This window comes from Buteo buteo, chromosome 2 (assembly GCF_964188355.1).
Source record: "Buteo buteo chromosome 2, bButBut1.hap1.1, whole genome shotgun sequence".
In the NCBI taxonomy this organism is placed as follows: domain Eukaryota; kingdom Metazoa; phylum Chordata; class Aves; order Accipitriformes; family Accipitridae; genus Buteo; species Buteo buteo.
The window spans coordinates 39,543,434-39,551,682 of record NC_134172.1 but is presented as its reverse complement, the minus strand read 5'-3'; the positions used below and the strand labels follow the sequence as shown (position 1 = coordinate 39,551,682).

At 40.8% G+C, this 8,249-nt stretch overlaps 1 protein-coding gene across 1 annotated transcript in view; it reads left to right on the top strand.

Annotated features, from left to right (window-relative positions):
* SCRN1 (secernin 1) overlaps positions 1-8,249 on the top strand; it is a 43,302-nt gene continuing 35,053 nt past the window's right edge. Inside the window, exon 1 of the mRNA XM_075051631.1 lies at positions 1-111. The gene's annotated coding sequence lies outside the window, so the exon portion shown is untranslated. The remainder of the gene's footprint in view (positions 112-8,249) is intronic.

Below are 8,249 nucleotides of genomic sequence, written 5' to 3'. Positions count from 1 at the left end.
CGCAGGGGGGAGGGGGCCGCGCGCCGCGCCTTCTCCCACCGGCAGGGGCCGCCGCCGCCGCCAGGCTGAGGGGAGCGGAGCGGTGCGGAGCGGAGCGTGAGGCGCGCTGAGGTACGGTAACGGTGCCGGTAGCGCTGCGGGGCAGGGCGGCATCTCCCCGTCCCCTTCCCCTCCCTCCCTCCCTCCCTCCCTCCTCTGAGCGGCGGGGCCGGGCCGGTGCCTTACTGCTCGGCGAGGAGGGAGGGCGCGGGGTCTGCGGGCAGCGACCTGTCCGGCGGGGCTCGCCCCGTCAGCGCCGGGCGGTGGTGAGGGAGGGGGCCGTCGGGGAAGAATGGCGCAGAGCCGGTGCGGGCGACGTCCTTCGGGCCTCCGCGCACCTGCTCCCGCGGCGGCGGGAGGCACCGCGCCGCCCTGGGCGGGGGCTGCGGGCACCGCGTAACATGGCTGCCCCGCAGGCCTCCCCCGGCCCGCGGGGGCGGCGGCGCCGGCGGTGCGGGTGGTGGGTCGGGGGCGGGGGGAGCACTTGGTGTCTGGGGCTGGCATCGGCAGACGCCGTCCCCGGCTGTCCCTTGCCTTCCGGCTTGAAGCAAGGCTCTCCGGTCTCTGCTAGCTGCAGCTTTCCCTTCTGCTCTTTACGGACCCGGCGTGGGTTGCGCGTCCGCCTTTTTTTTTTCTTTTTTTTTTTTTTTTTGAAGGTGCCTTTTCATATAGTCACCTTGAAATCTAGATGCCTTCATGTGCATTTCTAAGCATACTGTTAATGCTCAGGTAGGTATGCAATGGTCTCATTCACTTGCGCAGGCTGATGAGCAGACATACCTTCCTGCAAGAGTCTACAAAACTGAGATCTCTGTTTGTGCTGCTATAATAATACTAGAGGCTATGATTAACCTGCCTTAAAAAGACATTTTCTCCAGTACTGATAATTGGGGGGGGGGGGATCATATTAAATCAGCATCTCAAGCAGAAGACAGCTTTGTTAGGGCCCTGATCCTACCAGTGCACATATGTATAGATCTATCTCTTCGAAAGCGAAAGCCTTCCATACCTGTAAGATATGAAACTTTAGTAATCCCAGAGAAGTGGTTGTGCTGCAGTACACTTGGCAAATTCTGTGATGCAAACTGTGTATGCTAAATTTCCTCATTAATTTAGAAGATAATAAAAACATGAACCTGTGGGAAGTGGAGTGACTGACTCATTTGGTTATAGACTATTACCATTTCAACTATTGGTCTAAAAACTGTTTTAGAATTGGGGAATTAAAGCACCACTAAGCATGCTGGCTTGTTCATAACATGTATGCCAAACCTTCCAGCCAGACAAAAAGAAATCTCAAAACAAATCCTCAATCACATGTATTCAGGAAGTTGATCTCTGTGAACACAGGATTTCTGCTGATTTGAGATGAATTCAAGTCTGAAGTTAACAAACCATTCGTAGTGCTGTGAACTGTTCTAAGCGGTTTAGATCCCAGAGCTTACACACAGAGTCTAAAAAGACAGGTGTTATATTGAGGCAAATGTGGTGGATGGCAATCCTTTTTTGATATGAGTAGATTTTGTCCTCGCCAGAAAAGTATTTCTGATGCTTAGAGTTTGAGATTTTTATGGTAACTTCTTTTTTTGGAAGGCATTTGTAACTTTTTTCCCTGGTAAAGTAGGGCATGGCTTAAGCTCCATTTGTTTACTCTTGCTCAGTTTGGTATTTTTGGTAAAGGGTACTGAGTTTGGCTCTCCACCCTCCCCTTCAAAAGTCATCAACCATGGATGCTTTACGCAGTTCACGTGTGGAAAAGTATGCTAGTTTATGCTAGAAGCTTCTAGTAAGAATTTCTTTCTTTATTATGGACTTGAAGAGTTGTGAAGCTGGACGTTGTCCCTGTAGTGTATTGGCCTTCTCTTTCTGTAAATTCAGCAGATTGAGAAATTGCACAGAATTGCTATCTATACCAGCCTCTCTGTAAGGTACCCGAATGGCTGGTTTCTGTGTTGCGTTACATCCTAACATTTGCAAACTCTGTTGCTAGCTTTGCAACACTTGCTGTTGTTTTAGGTTATATTTTAAACTAAACTGAGACTTCCAACAAGATACTTCTATGCTTTTTAATTTATCCCTTGTTAACATAACAATGTTGCTAATTTGAAATGACACCAGTCAGTATGCATTAGCCAGTTGTGTGTGGAGGTGGACAGTCTCACCCGTGCAGTGATGAAGACCTAACTGAACTGCAGAACTGGGTTATGCTGGCCCTTTACAAAGAGGGAAAGCTACATGGCTAAGTATTATGCAGCAGTTAGCAGCTTCTCATTATGAAGTTGTGTGTTGTACAAAGATGCTTTAGATGCCAGCAGCTCCTAACAAGGGTCTCTGCCCTAGTGACAGAAGCAGGAAAACAGGTGATTCTCTATGAAATGGAGAGTGTTACAAATATGACCTTAGACTGCAGGCTGGAACAGCAGCTACAAAAGGAATAGAGTTCTGTGACTGCTTGGAGACTTAATTAAGTGCACTGACATCCTCTCAGTGAAAAGTCTGTATAAATAATGAATTTTCCCTGTATGCATAGCCTGTGATGGAAATGAGTCTGAAATCTGTTGTCTTCTGGATGACTGACCCTGATTTGTTTTTAAATAGAACTACGTTTTCATTAACATAATTCAGATTACTTGAGGCAAAAAATAAGATTCTATCTTCTTTTGAAAGATGCCTACTTTGAAAGGTTGGGTGAGCATGCATTAGACAATTAAAATGGAACTGGTTGGTCAAGGGACTGTAAACTTTTGTAACAGCTGAAATCCTACCATTTGTTAGGACTTGAAATGCTGAAGAGTTTTACCATGCTCATTTGATGGCCAGTGTCTAATTTGTTAGACAGTTTTAAGCAATCTGGCAGCTGTTGCCAAGAATATTCCAAATTTTCCCACATACAGCAAGAGAAATATTTTCAGTTCCTTCCAGGCCTATTATGCATTTGCTCAGTTAAATGACTGAAGGGGGCATACTACTTAGGAAAGCTTTGAAGTGCAACTTGATTTTATGCCTCTGTAGGGAATTGCTACTTCTTGTAATTCAAAAATAAAAGTAAACTTACTGGAGAAGATGTCCATCCTAAATCTCTGACTAGAAGTTTGAGATGTTCCTCATTCTGAGAAAATTCTTGAGAAATTTTCAGCATGTAGTTAATGTAAAAAAAAAAAAAAAGAGAGAGAGAGAGAAAAGTTGAGCATGGCTTGCTTAGTTTCAGCTGCTGGTAACTCCTCTTAGATATCTTCTCAGACACAGCTTAGAGGGACAATCAAAGTTGAGCATGGCACCTACAAGTGGTAAATTGGTATCATCATCCATTGGTGGTAAGGAAAGAGTCAAACAGTTTGACTAAGGTCTAAATAATGAAATGTCCAAACCAGAGGGACACAGAGATCTGGCATGGTTTTGTGCTTTATGTTCAGGAACAGTCTCTGCTTTCTAATTTCTTAATAAATGCAACCTTCCTCTCTCCTGATAAGTCATGCATTAAAACTGTCCAAATTGTCAATTAAAAAAATAACCTTTCAGTGTTTCCTAAGATAAGAACAATATTATTATTGTGCCTTTCAGTTTGCTGTCTTTGTTTTGTGCCTGCGCTGAATGAATTTTGCTTTTCATTTCTGTTTTTGGAAACATTGCTTTTCTGCAGGATGCAGAGATCACATGTCTCTGTGCGTAAGACACTAGGCTTGATTTGTAAATGGAAATACAAGCTTGTCTCAGGCTCAGGAAACATCTTAATTTGAAAGTTAAAATGGAGGTACAAAACCAACAACTAAACGCTGAACAAAGTTTTCACAGTTGTAATTGACCTTTCTCCTGCCATGCTGTTAAAAATATGGAACAGTTGAGAATAAATAATGTGTGGCCTCTCCGATATATTCTTCCCTTCCTAACGAGACAGCCTTGATGCAAATCTGAGGACCCTTGTTCAGATGCTGCCTTTCAGTTTTTCATTGTAAATGTTTCTTGCAGGTTAGGTCACTTACCCTTTCTGGTAGCCATGAAAACAAATTTATTGAAATCTTTAAACATTACTGAAATAGTTCAGAAGTATTAGCACAGCTGGGTTTTTGTTTTATAAAACCCCAAAATATAGTGAGGAAAAGTCATCCTTTAATACACAGAAAAAAGTTGTATGCCTTTGTAAAAGGTTTAATGTGCTCTCTGGGCTTTAAAAGCAGCTCAAACCTCTTTTGCAATATAAATGTTAAAGAAAATGCTGTCATCACCAGAATGCACTCAGAACTTACAAGAAGAAAGTTAAGCAGTCTCTGTATTTCTGGTATCTAAAGCACCTGTTCCAGACAAGCATTAATTTGAAGAAACTAGAAGTGAGGGTGGAAAATTAGGCTATACGATCAGTAAAACTGGTGTTCTGACAAAACTGCTGTGGAGGTCTGAGATGCAACCCCAGTGTTAACCCTCCTATCCTTGTTTTTGTGGACACCCGCACTGTCTAGAAAACATGATGTTGATTATCACCAGCATTAACAATGGGTTATCTAGGACAGTCACAGGTGTGCTTGAAAAACTGGAGGTTAGGAGAAGTTTAGACTTTACCCTGTACAACACTTTGGTTATGTCTGTGCTTCAGAAAGCTCAACAGTTACGCCAACAAAACTCTTGAAGACAAACTTAGAAAATCTTTGAAAGATGACTTTGTGTGATGTACATATGCAACCTCACTAAGCTGAATGAAGGCAAAGTGTATTGTTCGTGGTTCAATCCGTGCTGGAAGACTTGCCTAGCGTAGCTGTGCTGAGTAATGAATGCAGCAATTATGCTCCTAGGTGAAGGTTTGGCTTGATCAAGCCAAGTTTTTGCCAGCTTGTGAGTCAAATCATATCAATACAAGGCAAATTTTACAGTTAAATTCTACTCATAGTAACATGAGGTGAATGCTTTTCTATTGTCAGTGCTGGCTGCTTGATCTCACTGAACTTTTCTTAATATCTACTTGAGTGTTGTTTTGATTTCTTGTGCAGAGGAGCTGTAATGGCAGTAGCTGACTTCTCACGTAATATCTTTTACTGGTCTGGTATTGCTCTACATGACGGTGACTGGGTATTAGTAAATTTCTAGGCAAGAGTCTATATTGGTGTAGAAAGCAAAACTTTTGCATAGTGTATTAAGGGCAGAACTGTGTACCTGTGCATCACTTAACATGTCCTAAATGGTGCCTTGTCAGGCTACTTCAGAATTTTTTCATTTGGTGTAAATCTTAATTAACATTTCAGAAACCCCAGCTAACCTAAGTTGTATTAAAACCAAAAGGTTTTTATATGTGACTTTAGGGGCATCTTTAGCTTTTCTTGAGATAAAGTTGCAGGGCATTAAGTTAGCAGCACTTAAAAAAGTGTGAAGACCAAATATTGGCTCATCTCAATAAGCATGAGTTAAATTTCAAGTTAAATTTTTTGACCTTGTTTTCTCACACTAATTCTTTTTATTGCCCACTGCTTCTTAGTGAGTGCTGCACTTTCATTATAAGCCTATTGTTTTGTTTTCCAATTGAAATAAAAGACAGAGAAAAGACCTTGCTGTTGGCAAAAGCAGTTTTACTGTTTTAGAAATAAGCTTTGGAATCGCTTGAACAATAAGTTATTAGAAGAGCTTCAAAACTTAATAGTTCATACTATTGAATTTTTATTTTTAGTATTTTTTTTTTAATAAGACATGCAACTATGAAAGCTACTGTTGGCAAGTGAGTTTTCACATAATTTGTAACTTTGTAAAACTAGTAATTACTTCATGCTTAATGCCTTCAGGGTATTTTGGCAAACAAGGAAAATAATTTGGCTTGAAAAGAGTTGGTATCTATTTGATATGAGAGGATAAAGTTATTTTTCTGAGAAGTAATTCTATTGTAGCAGTCAAATTCTTGAACTTTATAAGAGATTATTTCAGTACCAAATTGCAGCTTTCAGTGAAGCAGTACACAGTGTTTGTTATTCTGGGAGAGAAAAAAAAACCACCAACCCCCCAAAAAAACCAAAACCAAAAAGTCTTGAGCAAGTTAGTATGAAAATCTTCCTTTGTCCAGTTTGGACTCTGACTTGCTAAGCTCAGAGTGCTTTGTTGTGGATACATAGCTATTTCAATTTTCCTGGGTTGGGGGGAAGGCTCCAAAATACACTGAATAATTTATGCCCTTCCCTATTCTCCTAGGAGCGTGGCTTCAGTCTCTGACAGTCACGTGTTTGTGAGGGGAGGATGGGATACTGCAATCTGTCCTCCTTGTCCGTTGCTATAACAGCATTATTTGTCTGTTCCTTTTTTTATAAGTGAAAAATGACATCTAAATGAAGCTTTCATTAGATTATGTCACAACCTTTATGTACAGACTTAAAGAATAACAATTTTATTCCTTGTTGGCCACTCTAGAAGTCCAGTTGTTGACAAATTTTGACACTGATAGTGCAAGTTGTTCCACTTAGAATTTTTGACCCCTCAATACCTGTTAGCATTTGTAAGATCCTCATACTGTGAAATGGAAAATACTCTAGAGTGAAATGTTCCTATTCTTGCTATTTTCAACCTGAAGATTAGTATTTTGTCTATGAAGATTTATGGGTTAGTTTTCTTGAGGTGGTGCTAGGCAATAGCACTTCCACGTTCACCCTATTTCAGGAGTATAGTGATGTTCAGGTATGTTTATAAAACCCTGATAATAGTTGTACCTGTTGTCTGGCTCCAAACATTACAATGTGAAACATTGCCCAGTGGATGTTACTCCTTTCTTTCTGCATCAAGAGTACTTACGAGCTCATCAGTTTTACCATTGACAGTAATGGTGATTTGTTCATAGAATTAATTTGGCTTGGCAGTCTGTAAATGAGATTTATTACAATGAGAGAAGATCTTAGTAAGGGAACTTGTTAAATGAAACTTCTTCGTAGTGAACACAAACTAAGCTAAGTCCATAGTGACCAGGTGACTCAGGGGAAAAAATACAATCACGTGCAATATTGCATCCCTGCTGTAGTATATTTTTGTCAAATAAGAAGATAGCAAGTGGAGTGTATTACCTTGTGGCTGTTGCTCAGAAGTGGTTTTCCAACCTTTATCCCCACTGTAATTCTAGGTCAATCAAGTGTGATGCCTGTTAAATACCTGAGACTGCAGCAGTTATTATGTAGTGACATAGCATAATGTACAGCTCTGTCTATTTCTAGTGCTTTCATATGCAGAATGGGTTTGGATACAGCCTATAATAGACTGTATGCTCCCTGTTTCTCTTAACTTGCAGTGGCCCATCCATGAGTGTAAGGGTCTGCAATCAAATCTAGGGCCTGTTGATATAAAGCGTAGGTTTACCTCTGTCTACACCGAAATGTAGCTCTGAGGTATGCTCTGTTGAGAGAATCAGGCCTGTATGCTAACATGCTCTGTGGTAAAGAATTATGTGAATGGGCAACAAGGTGTTCTTTGAGATTTGTTTGCAGTAATTCCCAGTGTTTTCTAAGGTTTTCAGGATTGCCTTTTGTTGGAGGAGCAAATAATCTGTGAAAAAAGAGTAGGGATTAACAGTAGGTGGTTTTGTGAGTTAGTCTGATTTATTAGAGGTTCTGTAAAGGAGGAGCATTCTGTTCCTCCTGTAGATGAAAGATGCTTGTTTAGTATTGAGTCAGGATGGTACCTTGTGAGAGAGCAAAGAGATGGCAAATGCATGAAAATGAGAATGAGGACAACCTGAAGTTGAACTAAGAAAAAAGGAAAATGAAGTAGGCAACTAGAAATGTCCGGCTTAGATAGGTAGCTGCTAACAGACTACTTCAGTTACATGGTGGAGGAAGATGAAGTTCAGTAGTGTTCTGAACAAACACAGGTTGTGGGTGTATCTGAGAAATTGCCATCCTTGTCACATTTAAAATGAACCAAATGAGGTTCTAGGAAAAACTGCTACCTAGCAAACTGAGTAGATTTAAACTGTAGTAGACTGCTAGCTAGCTTCCTTCTCTAGAAACATAATTTAAGATCCCAGTACCAACTCTTACCACAATCATGTTTTCAGTATAAGGTTGTAACATTCAGCTTGCAGTGTTTAACTGTTATATTCCCCCCTGTATGAAATACACTGTGTGTTGAAGTGAAGCTTACTAATACTTTCATACTTAAAAAGTGTTACCAAAATAGCAATTTGGTTTTGGTTCAGTAACTGTTGGTACACTTAAGGGAAAAAATCAAAAACCTCACAAATACTATTGAGCCTGCTT